The sequence below is a fragment of the Carlito syrichta genome, unplaced genomic scaffold, assembly GCF_000164805.1.
Source record: "Carlito syrichta isolate Samal-C Ts95f unplaced genomic scaffold, Tarsius_syrichta-2.0.1 Scaffold94724, whole genome shotgun sequence".
Lineage (NCBI taxonomy): Eukaryota > Metazoa > Chordata > Mammalia > Primates > Tarsiidae > Carlito > Carlito syrichta.
The window spans coordinates 298,278-316,002 of NW_007038820.1; the positions used below are offsets into that span (position 1 = coordinate 298,278).

At 39.9% G+C, this 17,725-nt stretch overlaps 1 pseudogene; it reads right to left on the bottom strand.

Annotated features, from left to right (window-relative positions):
• The window catches only part of LOC103263667, a 68,578-nt pseudogene extending 51,158 nt beyond the window's left edge, over positions 1–17,420 (bottom strand).
• Positions 17,421–17,725: the final 305 nt, after the last annotated feature.

Genomic DNA, 17,725 nt, shown 5'->3' on the forward strand with positions numbered 1-17,725 from the left:
TGTCTCTGTAAGGTTGAATCGTCTTCACATAGTTCAAACAAAATAATATATTGCAACAGTTTGAATGCAGAAGCAAATATGAGAATTCAGTTGTCTTTTGTTAAACCAGATATTAAGCTGGGTGCGGTTATCTAGCTGCTTGGGAGACTGAGGCGAGACGAGCACTTGAAGCCAGGATTTCAAGACCAGTCTGGTAACATAGTGAGACCCTGTCTCTTAAAAGAAAAAATAAGCCGGGCTCGGTGGCTCAGCCTGTAATCCCGCGCCTTTGGGAGGCTGAGGTGAGTGGATTGCCTGAGCCCACGGGTTCGAGACCCGCCTGGGCAGCGAGACCTCATCTCTATAGTAAATCAAAAAATCAGCCAGGCGTGGTAGCGTGCGCCTGTAATTCCGGCTACTCGGAAGGCTGAGGCGGAAGGATCGCCGGAGCCCAGCAGGCAAGGCTGCGGTGGCCGGGAGCGGCTACTGCACTCCAGTCTGGGCAACAGAGTGAGACTCCAACTCAAAAAAAAGAAAAAATAGTGAGAGAGACAGAGTTGCAAAAATGTAAAACAATGTCATTCTCCTCACGATATTATTTTTGTTTTTTCAAATGTTTCTGTTTTTCATAAAATATACCATTTATGTCAACAAATAATTGATTTTTATTATTGCCTTAAAATCATTTGATACATGGTTTTAAATGTTCTTAGTCATAATTGATAAAGTGTTACATATTGATATAGAGTACATAAACAAAAGTTCCTTGAAGCCCTCAATACTGTTTAAGAGTGAAAAGGCCGGGCCTGGTGGCTCAGCCTGCAATCCCTGCACTTTGGGAAGTCAAGGCGAGTGGATTGCCTGAACCCAAGCGTTTGAGACTAGCCCAGGCAACTTGGAGAGAAGTTGACTCTACAATAAATAAATAAACAAACAAACAAACAAATAAATAAGAGTGAAAAGGAGTCCTGTGACCAAAATGTCTGAGGATGAATGGGACTTATTTGGAAGTCTTGGGCAGGGTAGAATCTGACTACTGCTTTTAAATATCCTTCTGACCTCTGAGTGGGAAATTGACTGTAAGGAAGGAAGAGATGAAGCAAGAAAATGGTGGAGTTTGCTGTGTCTGTCTAGGCAGGAGAGGACTGTGACTTGGCTTAGAATAATGTAAGTGGAGATGGTGAAAAGTGTTAGCTTGGGGCTGTATTTTGAAGGTAGAACCAATATAATGTGTTGATCAAATGGATGTGTATGAGGGGAAAAGACCAAGCCTGACTCTAAGAATTCTGGTCTAAGCACCTGGTTGGATGGTGGTGCCAGCTCCAAGAATTGGGAAGAGGGTCTCTAGGCACCACCAACTCTCCCTCTGCCTGGAGCAACAAGCCTCATGAACCTACCTTACACTTTGAAATTGTGGAAGAGAAAAAAATGGAGAGATTGAAAGGTACTGGTTTAATATTTACAAAATGTTATCTTCTGTTACATACATATAGTCTAAACATAACTAAGTAAAAAAAAATGCATAGAAAAGGACTGGAAGAAAATACAAAAATGTGAACAGTGGCCATCAGTTTAGAGGTTTACTAGAGGATTTTATTTTCCCTTATATGGGTTTCTGTATTTTACAAATCTTTTGTACTGAGTATTTGTTATTCACATGCTCAGAAGTAAAATTATTTTTGGAACAACCAACTAAAGCTCAGAAGTACTACGTGGTGTCTATGAACTTGAAGAGATCTCTATTTGAAGAGAAGGTGTCCTCCCTTGAGAATGAGTCAGTGGAAAATGTTTTATACATCAGGCATAATTTTCATTTTGGTTCATCTGGGATATTTTCACTTCTACAGGTAATTATTTTTTGCCATAGTAGTTTCTTAAGCATTTTAATTAAAACTCAGTCCAACTTAAACTTGACTCTTTTGAGTGCTAAAGAACAGTTCTTGAATAAAGATTCTGAAAGTCCCTGATGAACACAGCCCCCAAAGAAGTGTCAGGCTAAGTTCAAAGTTGTTTTCCTGTTTCTTATGTCCCCATGCTTACAGAATAAATTTAATGCCAGGTTTTGGAGAAATCTATCCTGGAATGAAAACAAATTTATCAGTGAGGCTATACATGTGACACTTAAATAAACAGGGAACAGATAGAAGGAAGTGCTCACTGATGTTGGTGAACTGGATGTCCAGTAAGCATGCCGCGTCCCCTGATTTGATAAGCGACTGACTGAAAACTTTGGTCTGGGCAGCTGCTGTGGTCAGAGGTCAGAGTCAGAGGGAAAAGGAAAAATACTTCCTCCATACCTAATAAGACTCACTTTTCTTATTGCCCCTATCCCCTTTAAAAAGATTGTCAGGGTAATTTTTTGGTTTGGTACTGAGCTAAGAAAGCAGTCAACCTTTTTAAAGCTAATAAAACTTAGGAAATAATTGCCTCCCAAATCTTCATAAGCGTCTTTAGAATCAGGGAACATTGACCATAAACTTGATATAAAAATAGCCTTTGTGGCCAGGCACAGTGGTTCAATCCTGTAATACCAGCACTTTGGGAGGCTGAGGGGAGAGGATTGCCTGAGCCTGAAGATTTGAGACCAGCCTGGGCAAAATGGTAAGGCCTCATCTCTTCAATAAAAAAAAATCGAAAAATTAGTTGAGAGTGGTAGTGCACGCCTGTAGTTCCGGCTACTTGGAAGGCTGAGGCAGGAAGATCGCCGGAGCCCAGCAGGTTGACACTGGGGTGGCCGTGAACGTGCCACTGTACTCCAGCCTGGGTGATGGAGTGAGACTCTGACTCAAAAAAAAAAAAAAAAAAAATAGGGTGATGGAGTGAGACTCCAACTCAAAAAAAAAGTATTTGCTAGTATTATGTGGATAATAATACATATGTTCAATAGGTTGTGTTGAAAATCAAAATAAAGAATATGTTTAATACATCTGGCACAGGTCTGACCCATAATAAATACTTGGTACTTCTCCTGCCCTTTTCCCTCTCATTGCTTCCATTCAAATTATGACAAATAAAAGATGCAGAATAATAACAGCCAATTGACATGAAGTACTGACTCCTCTTTATAACCCTAAATGGCTGTGTCCTTGAGCAAGTCATTGATCTTCTCTGACCATCGGATTCCTAAGGTAAAATGAGGTTTTAGACTTGATGGTGTCTGATTTCCTGTCTGCATCCCATATTAAAAGAGGCTGAGTGTTTGAGATTGGTCCTTAGAGTGTCATTTTGGTTCCAATCAGCCTGAGATTCAATTATTCTGCTCAATTGATCTTTCTTAATAATAAACAGAATCAAATAACCTAGGCAAACTTTCAGGTTAACAAGGCATCAGATTAGCAATACCTAACAGTCTTCCTCTTAATTTCCTATTAAAATACCCATGAAACTATACCAAAAAAAACTGGCATGAGCATTGTAAACTAAAGATAAGAGAAGGTATGTCAAAGTTCAGAGGACTTTCCACTAACTGCATCATTAACGGAGAAGGATTGAGAAATATATTCTTGGATGGCACAAACACCACCCTTTGAACCAGAACAGCAAGAACAACTCCAAAGCAAGAGGAAGACTTTGACTCTTCCCAAGTGCCAGCCCTTAATTTCAGGACAAGGGATAGCACTAACCAGAAAAATAGGTGCCATCCCCGACTGAAGTAGTTATTATCTGACCAAACAACATCATACCATCTCAATTTTCCCCCATCAGCAGTTCTATTTCTTATTTTCTTTTTTGAGTTGGAGTCTCACTCTGTCACCCAGACTCGAGTGCAGTGGCCGCTCCCAGCCACTGCAGCTTCACCTGCTGGGCTCCGGCGATCCTTCCGCTTCAGCCTTCCGAGTAGCCGGAATTACAGGCGCGCGCTACCACGCCCAGCTAATTTTGTTGATTTATTGTAGAGATGAGGTCTCGCCTGCCCAGGTGAGTCTCGAACCCACGGGCTCAGGCAATCCACTCACCTCAGCCTCCCAAAGGCGCGGGATTACAGGCTGAGCCACCGAGCCCGGCAGCAGTTCTATTTCTATATCCATTCAGAGACACAGAGGTGTCTGTTTAACAGTGTAATGAGTACCAAGCATGGGTGGGGACAAGAGGAGTAGTGAAAAACACATGTGGTGAGTATTAGGGGGAGGGGGAAAAAGGGCTGTCTTTCATGTACTGCGATCTTGTAGGAATTACCTTTCAATCATTGTCAGAAATCCCAGCTCTTCCAGCAGATGGATACTCTGCCTCTAAAGTATCATGTATGGGAACTTTAACCTTCCCTGGCTATATCTGGGAAGGAAAAACTGCCAGTCCCTGAGCAGGCAGTGAGGGAGTCTAAGGCCACATCACTCACCCTGTCTATTGGTAACCCAATCCTGGACCTCTGAAATTATTCTACAACATTAGAGAATGAGAAATTTATACTAAAGACTCAAGAGAGAGCTTATGTTGTAAAATTATCACTACAAAGACAAATCAAACAATTCTTTACTTACAGAACAATTACTTTAAGGTTTTCGCTAGCTGAATATTCTCAGGCTCCTTTGGTGTTTGATGGTCATTTCCTGGTCAGTTCTGCTCACATGGGATGTTTTGATCATAATTTTTCACAAAAATTCTCTAAGATACTGTATTAACTAGCATAACTATATCACCTTTAATGGTTCTGTCAACTGGCATAGAGCAGATGTAATTCAGCAACGCTGCGATTGAACGTATTCGTAATTTGAAAGTAAAAACCAAATGGAAATCCCTATTGTGTTCAATAATGCATTAGACACAGTATAGACTATTACCAGGAGGATTTGGTTCTTCTGTGTCTTCAATAAGTCATGCTGACAGAATGACTGCAATATTCTAAACTGTTATATTATTGACATCAAACTGGTGCTGGAGAGATTTAGCGTCTGTGTCCTTATAAAATAACAACCTGAATAAATGAAAGTCAATTCAGAACTTGCCCATTTTCCACTTTACCATTGGAGTAACAAATAAGCATATTGTAGATCCTTTATTTTTTCTCCTAAATTTATATGTATAATTTAATATACAAGGGAGACCCTCCAAAATGGAATGTATTTATTAAAAATTAAAAATTGTGTATTTATTCTGACATGTTTAAACTTTAGTCACCCTCAAAATATTCTCCATTTGATGTAATACACCTATCAAGGTGCTTTTTCCACTGCTCAAAACAGTTTTTGAACTCCAATTTTGATGCCTCTTAGTGCTTCTGCCATTTTTTGTTTCACCTCTTCCAATGGGCAAAACATTTCCCTTGGAGGACTTTGCTCATCTAGGGAAACAACAACAACAAAAAGTCATCCAGGGCAAGACTGAGTGAATAGGGAGGGTGGGGCATGGGGATCATGCTTTGTTTGGACAAAAATTGCTGAACACTCAGTGTGGTGTGGGCAGGTGTGCTGGTAAATCACCCATCATAGTGTGCAAATGCATTGAAAGAATCCCCCCCAAAAATTCACTGAAGCTGAACGCAGCCTCTCACAACAACACTAGCTGGTATACCGATATCAGTGAGTTTCTAGAAAACTTACCTAGTGGGGGAAGCCTGTTCTACAAGGGGCCTGCCTTCCCAAAAATAATTCTATTTTGGGGGGGGTTCCCCCTCATATATAATGTTTTAGAAATATGTTAACAATTAAGATTTTTCTCCTTTTTGTACATTTAATAGTTTTCCTGAATCTATAGTTCGTGGCAGCAGCAGTAGCAGTGATCACAGCTAATACTTTTCTTTTTTTTTTTTGAGTTGGAGTCTCACTCCGTTGCCCAGGCTGCAGTGCTGTGGCACACTCACGGCAAGTCCAACATCGACCTGCTGGGCTCCTGCGATCTTTCTGCCTCAGCCTTCCAAGTAGCTGGAACTACAGGTGTGCACTACCATGCCCAGCTAATTTTTTTATTTATTGTAGAGACAAGGTCTCACCAAGTTGCCCAGGCTGATCTCGAACCCGCGGGCTCAGGCAATCCACTCACCTTGGCCTCCCAAAGTGCTGGGATTACATGCCGAGCCACTGAGCCCGGCCTTTTTTTTGTTTTTGTTTTTTAGGGGGGTTTTTTTGCACAGCTAATACTTGTTGAGCACACACCATATGTATCCCACACACTGTGCTCAGCATTATGCTTACATTACCTCATACAATCCTGATGATCATTTTAGGAAATAGGTAAGTAATTATATTTATTCTACAAGTAAGGGATGCAAATATCAGACATCTGGAAAATATTCTTCCAGAAAGAAAATTTATGAGTTGAAAGGTATTTGTTCATAAAATGCTGTGATAAGTTAAGTTTTATGCATAACCAAGTTTTATGCAAACCAATTTAAATTTTATGCATAACCTTAATTAATTAATGTTATTTAATAGGTACTTATTGTGTGCCTGCTATGACAGTTTCCTAGGCAATTAGGGATATAACAATGAGTAAGACATGTGGCTTACTTTCTTTAGGTCATAAATAAACAGATAAACAGGTGATTGTTTCCATGAAGAAAAATAAAATATGATAAAAGATTTGACCATGATGGTAAATAGTCAAGGATATGGAGAGGGTGTGAAAATGGTGGCTATGGATGGTCTTTCTAAGGAGATAGCTTCTAAGTAGAGAACACAATGAAGTGAAGGAGTAATACATGTAAAAATTGGTGAAAAGAGTTCCAGACAGAATATACAGCAGTTGCAAAGATTCTAAAGTAAACACAGAATTGGTAAATTCAAGGAATAGGAAGAAGGAAGTGTGACTGGATTAATCAGTGAGGAGAAGACTGAAGAAAGTTTAGAGATGTGGTCATGGACTAGACTTTGTCAGGGCATTGAGTTGGGGTAAAGGATTTGGGTTTATTCAAAAATAAATAAGGTGGGAAGCTTGCTAGATGTTCCAAATCTCTGTTCTCCTCTTATACCTGGGCACCCAGCCAGGCCAAATTTCACAGTCTACATTGCACTTCAATGTAGTCATGTGATGGAAAACTGGCCCATGGAGTATGAACAGGAGTGATGTGTACCACTTCCAGGACTAGACAATAAAAATCATCCCCCCACGCATTTCTGTGCCATTTCTCCTTTCTTACTCTTGAGGTTGGAAATGTGGATGACAACCTTCAAAGTCCCATGTTGAAGCTGGCAGAAACTCTATTACCTGAAACCCTAATGACTGCAATGAGAAAAGTCTGGCCAACAACCAGTTCACTTACTCAAAACTGTTATGTGAGAAAAAGCAAACTTCCAATATGTTGAGTCATAACATGCTTGGGTCTATGTATTACTACAATCTTCTCTACTGGAACATTCACAATACCCATTGCTACTGCAAGTTCCAGCTCAACATATGACTATATGGAATAAAGATCATATTTCTAAGCCTCCTTTGCAGTTAAGTGTAGTAATACAACTGATTTTTGGCCAATAAGATGTAAGTGGAATTGATAGGTACATTTGTACATATGTTGTATCCTTACGGGAAGGGGCATGTCCTATTCTTTTCTTCTTCTACTGGCCTGAAAGCGTATATGATGATATTGAACCATCTCAAACCATACAGACAAGGGTTACATACTACGCATAACAGAACAATAAGAGGGGTAGTCTGAGTCCCTAACCTGTGGAAGCATCATTAACCCCTCTATCTTGTTAAACCTGCAGTGATTTAGAGTTTTGATTTCAACACTTACCCATATGCTAGATAACGTAGAAGTCATTGGAAGGTTTTAAGTAGGTGAGCCATAATTAAACACAATCTGATTTATATTTTAAAACTCTAGCCACTGGGTAGATAATAAACTGTGGGGGCCAGGGAAGGATCAGGGATACCAGTTAAAATGCTACTGCAGTAATCTAGTGGTAGATGATGGAGCAAGTTTAGGTGAAAGAAGTGGTCAAATGCAGGATATTTTTGGAAGATGATGCCAATAGTAACTGATATAGACTTGAGGTAAGATGGTTGTCAGAAACAGGAGAAAATGACTTCATGGTTTCTAACTTGAACAGTTGAGCAAATGGGCCACTAACTGGTATGGAGAATTTGGGAAAAGAAGAAAGTTTGGGGAAGGAAATAAAAAGTTATTTTCTGGTTAGTCATCGAGGTGAGATGTCAAGTGACATGCTATGGAATTTAGGAGTTTTCAGTTTGGAGTTTAGAATGATGTTGGGCTAGAAATATAAATTTGGAGAAATCAAATTAATAAATGTATAGCACAAGGTAGCAAAATCAGAAAGGGTTCTGTTTATAGTAAGAATCAAGGTAAAATAGAAGCAATATCATGTTGGATTAGACCAACATCACACTGGATATTTTCCTAGTTGACAACAAAATAGAACTTATGCTCACATAGTATTTTTGTTTATTTTAAATTGCAATACAGAACAATAACTGATACCTAGCTCTGGGTTCTTCAAAAGATGACATAATATTTAGGGATGGAATAGAATCATTGGCATGATACCCTAGAAGACCATAATAAATTGCCTTCTCCTTGTGGTTTTTAATCATGTTAACTACAGGAGCATTACTATTCATGTTATTTGTCTCCCAAAGAGTAGGGAATGCTCCATCAATGGGGCTATACTTGCCAAAGAAAAGAAAGAAATGGCATTTGCGCCTCCAAAAGCACAAAATAAAGAGGTATCTACCACTGTCGTCTCCCATTCTCTTTTCTGGATACTTATTGTTTGGGTAACTGTTGTCTGTTTTTTCTGTTTGTTATTAGCTTCACCATTAACATCTAAGAAAGAATTGAATTATAATGCTTTCCTGAGACTTTAGGACTCATGTAAACTCTACATGCACGATGGGATGAACTATCTAGATTGAATTACTTTTCCCAGTTCATGTCAATACAATTTACAAGGGTCTGCTCAATATTTTTGAAATGGTTGAAAATGGATAGATGGAACTTTAAATGGTGAATGACCAAAATCAAAATAGCCTATTAAATTGTAAGTGATAAATTCCTATTAAATTTCTGAGTGGCAAAAAGATGTCCTATATTATTTCCAATTATTTTGCCTCTCACTCTCACACTCAATCTTGCCGTATTTGCTTTTGCTACTTTATGTCACCTAAATCATGATGTCCCTGTATTAGTTTCCTAGGGATGTTGTAACAAATTGCCACAGACTTGATGCCTTGAACAACAGAAATTTATTCTCTCACAATTCTAGAGGCCAGAAGTCAGAACTTAAGGTGTCAGCAGGGTTGTACTTCCTCCAAAGCCTTTTTTTTTTTTTGCCTCTCCCAGCTTCTAGTGGGCCTAGGCTTTCCCTGACTGTGGTGGGTATAATCTCTGCCACCATCTTCACATGGCCTTCTCTTCTTCTCTGGGTCTCTTATAATGACACTTGTCATTGGATATAGGACACACCAAGATAATCTAGAATGATCTCAAGATCTTTAACTTAGTTACATCTACAAAAATAAGGTCACGTTCACAGTTTCCAAAGATGAAGACATGGACATATCTTTTTTGAGGAAGGGCACCAGTCAATCCATTGCAGTCTCAAATCTGGTCAGTCACCAGAATCACCTAGATAACTCTGTAAAACGCAAACACCCAGGCACCATCCTTAGACAAGACATTTTGTTTCCATAGATCTGGTTTGTATGCATGTTTGTGTTTATAGTGGGCAATGATAACTAATCTGGGTTTAAAGAAAAAAACCTCTGGCTGTTTCTTATGTTGTCCCTCATTTTTTCACGATATTCATTTTTGAAAATGTCATTTTCATCTGCTACATTATCGATGCAATGAAATGAAATATCATATTGGAAACTAAAAATAAAAGCCTAAACGTCCCACTGACTGAATGGATCCCTTCTTGACCCAGAGGACCAAAAAAATTCTCAAAATTGAGTTCCTGGCCACAACAGCCCAGGAAATTGCATGCGCCTCATCATACCACTCCTCCCACTTATGGTTTACATACAACTAACCGGCATTCACGTTACCATAGAGATCATAAGACTGACAGAAGAGACTCTTCCTGGCAATAAGATACCAAATTGTAAACAGCATCTAAGGCCATGCCAGGCGAGGGTTAAGTCATGCACCCCCTACACTTAAAGAATAAACTACATTCTAACAAGGTTTTTCTTTTTCTCTAGCGGCTAAACAAACACTGGCCTGGAGATAAGCATTATTAAAACAATCACAACTCATCCAGCTCACAGACACTAACTCAACCCCTATTCTACCAGCCAAAACTACAACTTTGATTGGAAAAGAGACAGATTTTAGTAACTTTCTGCTGATAAGAAGACCACCAGCCATAGACTGGTTCTGGCTGGTTTACAGACATTGCACACTTTTATACCTTTGTGTCCTGAAAAGGCCCTTTGACTTACAGGGACTAATTGTAATACATTTAAATGTTAAGTCTCCACCCCAAAGTGAACATGCATCATAAGTTACATGCATATTTTCTCAATATGCATGTGTCAGGACCACCTTCATGAATATGCATAGCTCCTCCTGTAACCTACAGAATATGTAGGTTTAACCAACCCTTTTCAGCATAAAGCACTTACTGCAACCCCTCTTCCTTCTAAGTGCCTGTCTCTGGGCTTGCCTAGAGGCAGGTATCCCAGCCTGTGGTATGGCCACCTTGTGGGCTATAACCCTTTATAAAAAATAAAGTATCTTCCCTTTTTCTAAATTTATACATTGAAGAATTTTTTTTTTAGGTTAACAATACCAAGAATAGCAAGATAGTACAGGGGAATTTCTGGGCTTGGGTATGAAATTTGGCTTTATTTTGTACCATAACATCAATTATTAAAGCTTCAGTTCTCTCGTGTATGGAATGAAGATTTTTATGTTACAGTGTTATAGTGAAGATTAATGAGATACCATATGTAAAACCCCAGCACACGCTCAGTAATCAATTACATGGAAACTATTATTAGCAAAAGGTGGATCTGGCAGCCTATGTTATTCCATATAGCGATAATACATTTATCCAAAATAACTCATTAATTATATGTAATAATTTGCATAATTTTAATAGACAAAACAATAGTCTTTATAAATTTTGAGATTATGGGAAGGTTCTACAAAATAGTGAGAGAATATGGTTGAAAATATTACCTCTTTACCTGTTGTGAAGATGATTTTTTCAGTTTGCATATAGTTTCCAAGTTCTTGCGCAAATGAAAAATCTCTAATTTTCAGTTGATTCAGTGTCTGTACCCGAACCTCTACTATTAAATAAATTCTGTCTCTGTCCATCATACTCATATATTGAAGCCCTAATTCCAAATATGACTGCATCTGAAGATAGTCTTTAGGAGGTAATTAAGGTCAAATGAGGTTATAATGGTAGAACCCTAATCTGATAGGACAGTGGTCCTATGAGAAGAGAAAGAAAAAGAATTTGGATTGTTTTTTTTTTAAGAATCCTGGGGTACATGTGAGGATTTGCTACATAGGTATATTGCATGAAGGCAAAGTTTGGGCTTCTGACAAAACCAGCCCTGCCCCCAAGTGATGAGCATGGTACCCAATGGGAAGTTTTGTATTTATCCCCCCTCCCTCACTCTCTCCTTTAGCAGTGCTCAGTGGTTGTTGTTCCCATCCTTGTGCCCATGTATGCCCAGTGTTTAGTACCCACTTATCAGTGAGAACAGGCAGTATTCAGTTTTTTGTTTCTGTGATAATTCACTTAGAATGATGGTCTCCAGTTGCATTCATTTTGCTGCAAAGGACTTGATTTTGTGCTTTTTTATGACTGCATAGGAGAGATCTTAATATCTCTCTCTCTCTCCCTCTCTTTCTCTCTCTCTCTCTCTCTCTGACATGGGAGGACACAGTGAGAAGGTGGCCATTTGCAAGCCAGGAAGAGGGCCCTCACCTGGAATCAAATCTGCTGGCACCTAGATCTCAGATTCCCAGCCTCCAGAACCATGAGAAATAAATTTCTGTCATTTGAGCCACCCAGTTTGTGGTATGTTGTTAGGGCAGCCCTAGGAGACCAATTCAACACCCACCTGTCAGACATTTCCAATTCAAAAGTTCCTCAGCTAAAAAGCGGTCTTATTATCATTTCTGTGACTTTGGTTAGTTAAGCAGTAGAATTGGGCCTTCTGCCTTCAACTGGGAACCTTAAAGATTCTTAGTGGTTATTAGCTAAGCCATGAATTGAAAGGTTGGGTTGTCCTAGTCTGATATCTGATGGGGTTTTCTTTTGGTTTGCCAAGGTGGAGGGGGTGGGAGAGGGTAGGCTGCCAGCTTGGTCTGCAGTAAAATGTAATTTTAAAAATGTCTGAACATGTCTTAAAACCTGCCCCTCTATGTCTAACCTGTGCTAGCTACCCTGTCTCACTCTGACCAGGATTGTTCTTCCACCTCCACACATTTTTGCATCTCACTCCCTCTGTCTCACATGCCCCACCAGCTCTGATCTAAACACTTGCTACTTACTTTCTACCTACCCTGAGAAGGCTTCACTCACCACTCCAGGCAATGACTCAGTACATGGTAGTTTTATTACTCTTGTTGTGCCACAGTACTCTTGGCACCTTGCTAATAAATGTGAACAAATACTTGTTGATCTAACTATATCTCTGTATATAAACAGCCCTTGAATCTCTAAGGCACTTTCTGTCTGCATCAATCATTCGGAAATGAATCATGAACCTTCTTAAGACAGTTTGCATGTATTTTTTTATGACCTATTACTTACATATTCTGTTGTTATTTCACTTTCTACCTCTAGTATTGTTATGGTCCCCTCGGCTGCTCCCCTTGATACCAATAAATCAAAGGGGCAGGGAACTGGTAGAAAGAAGTTTATATCTGAGTTTGAATCCAGGGAGCAGAGCCAGACTCCAGGTCTTTCTAAAATGGTCCTGCTCACCCTCCAGGTATTTACAGTTCACTTTTATAGTCCAGAGTTGTCCTTACCTATATAATAACCATGTGACTGGCAGAGTATTGTATGGAACTTAAGTTACAGCTGTATTTTACATTTAGATAGTGACATTTAGAGGAAAAAGAGTTTACAAGACCTAAGACATCAAGCACTGCAAAAGTCATGCAAATCACAAGACTTATGATTACATTGATATTATGTGGTTCAAAGAAAAGGAATAAATAGGGATTTACATCTTTGGGTGCAGTCTGCAGAGAAGTCAAGGATCCTCCGAAGTTACTTATTGGGAGTGCATGGAAGACAAAGGGATTCTCAGTAATCTGCTCAGGAATGTGCAGGAGTGCTTGAATCCCCACCATGCCCTTCTCTAGGGGCTGTGGCAACATGGAGGGACATTAATGGGTCCCTGTATCAGTATGAACTAAATTGAAAGCTTCTTGAGAACTACATCTGAGATTTAGAGCAAGGAAAAAGCATGGTTTCCAAGCTGGACTTCCCCACTTGCTAAAATTACACTGTTGAGTAAGTCACCTCATAACATACCTCTAGTAAGTAGAAATCATAATACCTGCCCAGCAAGGCATGATGGGACACACCAGTAGTCAGCTACTCAGGCAACCAAGGTAGGAAGATTGCTTGAGCTCAGGAGTTCAAGACCAGTCTGGGTAACATAGCAAGACACTGATTCTAATAATAATAACACCTACCTCATAGAATGTTATAATGGACATTGGAGACTCAGAAGAGGGAAGGGGAGAAGGGATGAAAGGGTGAAAGACCTATCAGGTACAATGTGCACAGGTGGGGCTGGTGGGTACACTTAAAGCTCAGATCTCTTCACCACTATTCAATGCATCCAAGCAACCAAAAACTATCTGTACCCCTTAAAGCTATTAAAATAATAATAAAAGAAATGATACCTACCTCATAGGAGCTATGTGAAGATTAAATGATATGTTATGAAGTGTCTAACACAGTATCTTCCTCATGGTAAATTCTCAATGCATGGAAGCTTTCTTGTGTCTCACTATTTCTTAGGGTAAATATTTTTTAAATTGTTGATTTAAATATATCTCTACATAAAGAGCAAAATAGAATAAAGAATGACAGATTAAGTGATCTTGTAAGGCCTCTTCTAACCCAAGATGCCCTGATTCTATGAACTTTAAAGTGTATCAAAGCACACTGCACAGAAGTCAGCTCAGCGTTGAACAATAATTCTCTTTAAAGTACTCACTGCATTTCTCACATTTCTTTCATTGTTCAGAAAGTGGCTCCGTAAGCCCACTGGATGATTTGGAATTCGTCCAGGTCTTGGGAGACCATTGTTTGCAATTTTCTAATTGACATTTTACAGTCACATTGGGCCAAAAGGAGACGGTCTGAAAATTTATTGAAAGTGATGGAATTTTCCAGGTACAGAGCAGAATCCTAGCAATCCAGAGATATCTCACTCCTGTAGATATCCCAGCAAAAGGTTAATGTGAATGTAATTGCCTTTCAAAATTTTCCAATTAAAGGCCTGTTACCAGTTACTTTTTCTTGAAGATTGCTGCAGGCAGTTGTATACAGGCACAAATTAATGTGTAATGTGGATGACCTTCACCCAAAAACAAAGCTCAAAAGAATCTGTGCTGTTGATTTCAGCTGAAATGTTGTATTCGTTTGGGTTCTCCTTTCCCTATGTTGCTGACATGACTCAAGAGTTAACACTTTTGTGGAAAAGAGACATGGAGTAGTGTCCCTGTTGGCAGCGTAGGAAACACAAAGGTTGAGGTGCTTCAGGAACACCAATATAATAATAAAATTTTCTCCCAAATCCATTTCTTGCAAATCCTTGTTGCTTCCAAAATCCCTGCTGCTTCCAAATATAAACTCTCCTGGCTTTCACTCAGCCTAAAGTTTTTATTTTTGGAATCATATTTATGGAAATATTAGTTGTATAGACTTTTTTAAAAAGATATGATATACACAAGAGCACAATATAAGATATACAAAAATATACGGAGGTATACAAGGTCTACAAAGTAATCCTGATAGGGGACAAAAGTAAAACTTTAAAATCCTGTTTGAATATTTTGTCTGGTGCAGCCCTGGGTAAAAAACAAAGTCTTTTATGTCAAAAATCTTAAAAATCAAAAACATGCATCTATATTTCGATATGCTCACAGTTTGAGGTCATTCTTCTAAGCAACTATGCGCTGACATAATCTTTCCATTCTCTTCTCTTTCATTCGTAGGCCCAATGTCTTTGTTCAGCCCAGCATCTCAGGTCAGAGTTTTTAAAACAACGTTCTCTAAGATCTCCTAACCTCTACCTTCTTTTATTTTCTTCAGGGCTCAACTGTGATGAAAGAAGGGTACTCAACTCTGCTTAGGAACTCCCAAAGTTCCTGATACTGCAGGAGAACATCTCAGCTCCTTTGTGTGGCTTGCAGGCCCCTCGTTCAGGGTCCTTGCCAACCCATTATCTACTCCTCTCCTCAAGCACACTGCACTCCAAGCACACTCTAGGCCTTCCCGTTCAGCTCTCAAATGCTTGAGCACTCCACAAACATCTTGGAGCCTTTTCACATACTCTCTAGGTGTCCATCCCTCTTTTCTGCCTGGTCAAAGCAGGCACACAGATACTGTAAGCAGAATCAGGTTACAACCAGGATCCTGATGATTTCAGAGCCCCAAGCTCTTTCTCTCTCAAAGTTACCCCCTTATGGGAGTGTAGAATGCAAATTATGACTTTAAAGCAAGAGACAAATCAAAGCATGGATCTTATGTGACTCAGGTTTCTTCCCACCCCATCTCATCCAAGTGAGCACAACTAACTCTGCCCACAAGGTGCCCTTGTCCTCCACCATCCCCAATATCGCCTTTCTAAATTTCTTAAAAAGGTCCAAGGCTGGGAGGCTAGATTTGAATTTTAAATTCTCAGACTTGCCAGGTACGGTGGCTCACACCTGTAATCCCAGCACTTTGGGAGGCGGAGGCGAGAGGATTGCTTTAGTCCAAGGGTTTGAGACCAGCCTGGGCAACTCGGTGAGAACTTGTCTCTTCAATAAATCAAAAATTAACTGAGTGTGGTGGTACATGCCTGTGGTTCCAGGTACTTGGAAGGCTGAGGCAGAAGGATTCATCCAGCAGGTCAAAGCTGTGGTGGCCGTGAGCGTGCTGTTGCACTCCAGCCTGGGCGGCAGAGTGAGACTCCGACTCAAAATAAAAAATAAACCTAAAATAAATAAAATTCTCAGACTTATTGAAGTTCCACACAAGAATTTTAAGGAGCCACCAGCACCTGCCTTCTCCTCCCACACTGGCTCTGCCCAGTACCATGAAAGGCCTCGGGCACAGTCACAAAAATATCTCAGCCTGCATGTCCAAACTCAATCCACACCACCACCATCACCACCTCCTACTCTTAGCATCAGCCCTTGGAAGATGAGGCTATCTGGGCAAAAAGTTCTAAGGTCATTGATACTTAGAATATGGTAGAAGGGAGGGCATGAGCTACAGGTGGCCACACCTCTATGGTCTCAAGACTCCTTGCATTATGGCAAGCGGCATGGCCACCTCTACCTAGGCCATCTGACAAAAGCAGGGAAAAAGCAGAGGTGGGAGTAGGGGAGTGAGTGTAGGAGCCAAATACAAGGATTTCTTTTGTCCTGATTTTAAAAAACAATTAGGAAAGTCTTACTTTGTGAACTGTTTGTTTCTCTAGAACAGTGGATTTCAACCAGAGGTGACTTTATTTCCTATGGGATACTTGGCAATGTCTGGAGGGATTCCTGGTTGTCATGATTTGAGAGAGGTGGAGATTGCTACTGGCATCTAGTTGGTAGAGACCAAGAATGCTGCTAAACACCCCACAATGCACAGGACAGCCATATTCCAACAATAACAATAAACCTTCGCTAAAATTCCATTTGTATGTGTTGTCTTTAAAATTGGTCAGAACTGTAGTTAAATAGCATTTTGAAACAAAGTAATCTTATACTTCTATATTATAAGAAATTAAAATGAAGTAATGGATGAGAAAAATACTTGAACATTCCCAATAAAATATCCTCTTGCGAAAATCAATCAATCTTCATTTGTAAATCGGCTATATATAATTGAAAGGAGATACCTACAGAAATCTAGAGTAAACTTAGTTTACTCTTAATTTAGTCTTTTTGCCTCAGCATAACCATTTTTGGTTAGACTTTACCCCTGACACTCTCTGAATATAGCACAGGTTAAACACAGATAGATAAATTTCCAATAGGCAGATTTTAGGAAGCTTTCAGGCATTCTACTGCAGACTCAGCAACAACCCATCCCACCCCCTCGGCAAATCTCCATCAGATGCAAGACAAGGACAGAGCCATAGAAATGATAATAGACCTTGTGAATTGCAAATGTATGACAAAGTGTCTTGCAAGAAAATCCCCTTCCCTTGTCTCCTCCCATCTAGACCACCACCTGAGGGCATGAGGTGCCAATGTCTGGCAACCTCAAGATCTAAAACTCATGTGACTAATCCCACACATCTGCTAGATGTCCTCACCTGATGTCAGTATCTGCACTTACCTGCTCCCCCATGATGTCATGGAGCAGACCACCACCCAATCACCTTAATGACCTTCCCCCATCAAAAGGAAATAGTTAAAAGCGTTCAACCTAGAACAGCCAAGGCCATTGCCACCACCACTGCAGTCATTGCCTTACTAAACTCTGATGTGGCCATGTGCTCTTTGAGCTATGACTGTCCATGCTTCCTGGCTTTGGTCCCTCCTCTACCTTGGGGAGGTGAATCTCCTCTTTTCTCTCTCTCTAATTTACTTTCTAAATAAACTATATTTTCTAATCTAACTTCTATGCAATTCTTTGCATTTTTCATGTGGCAT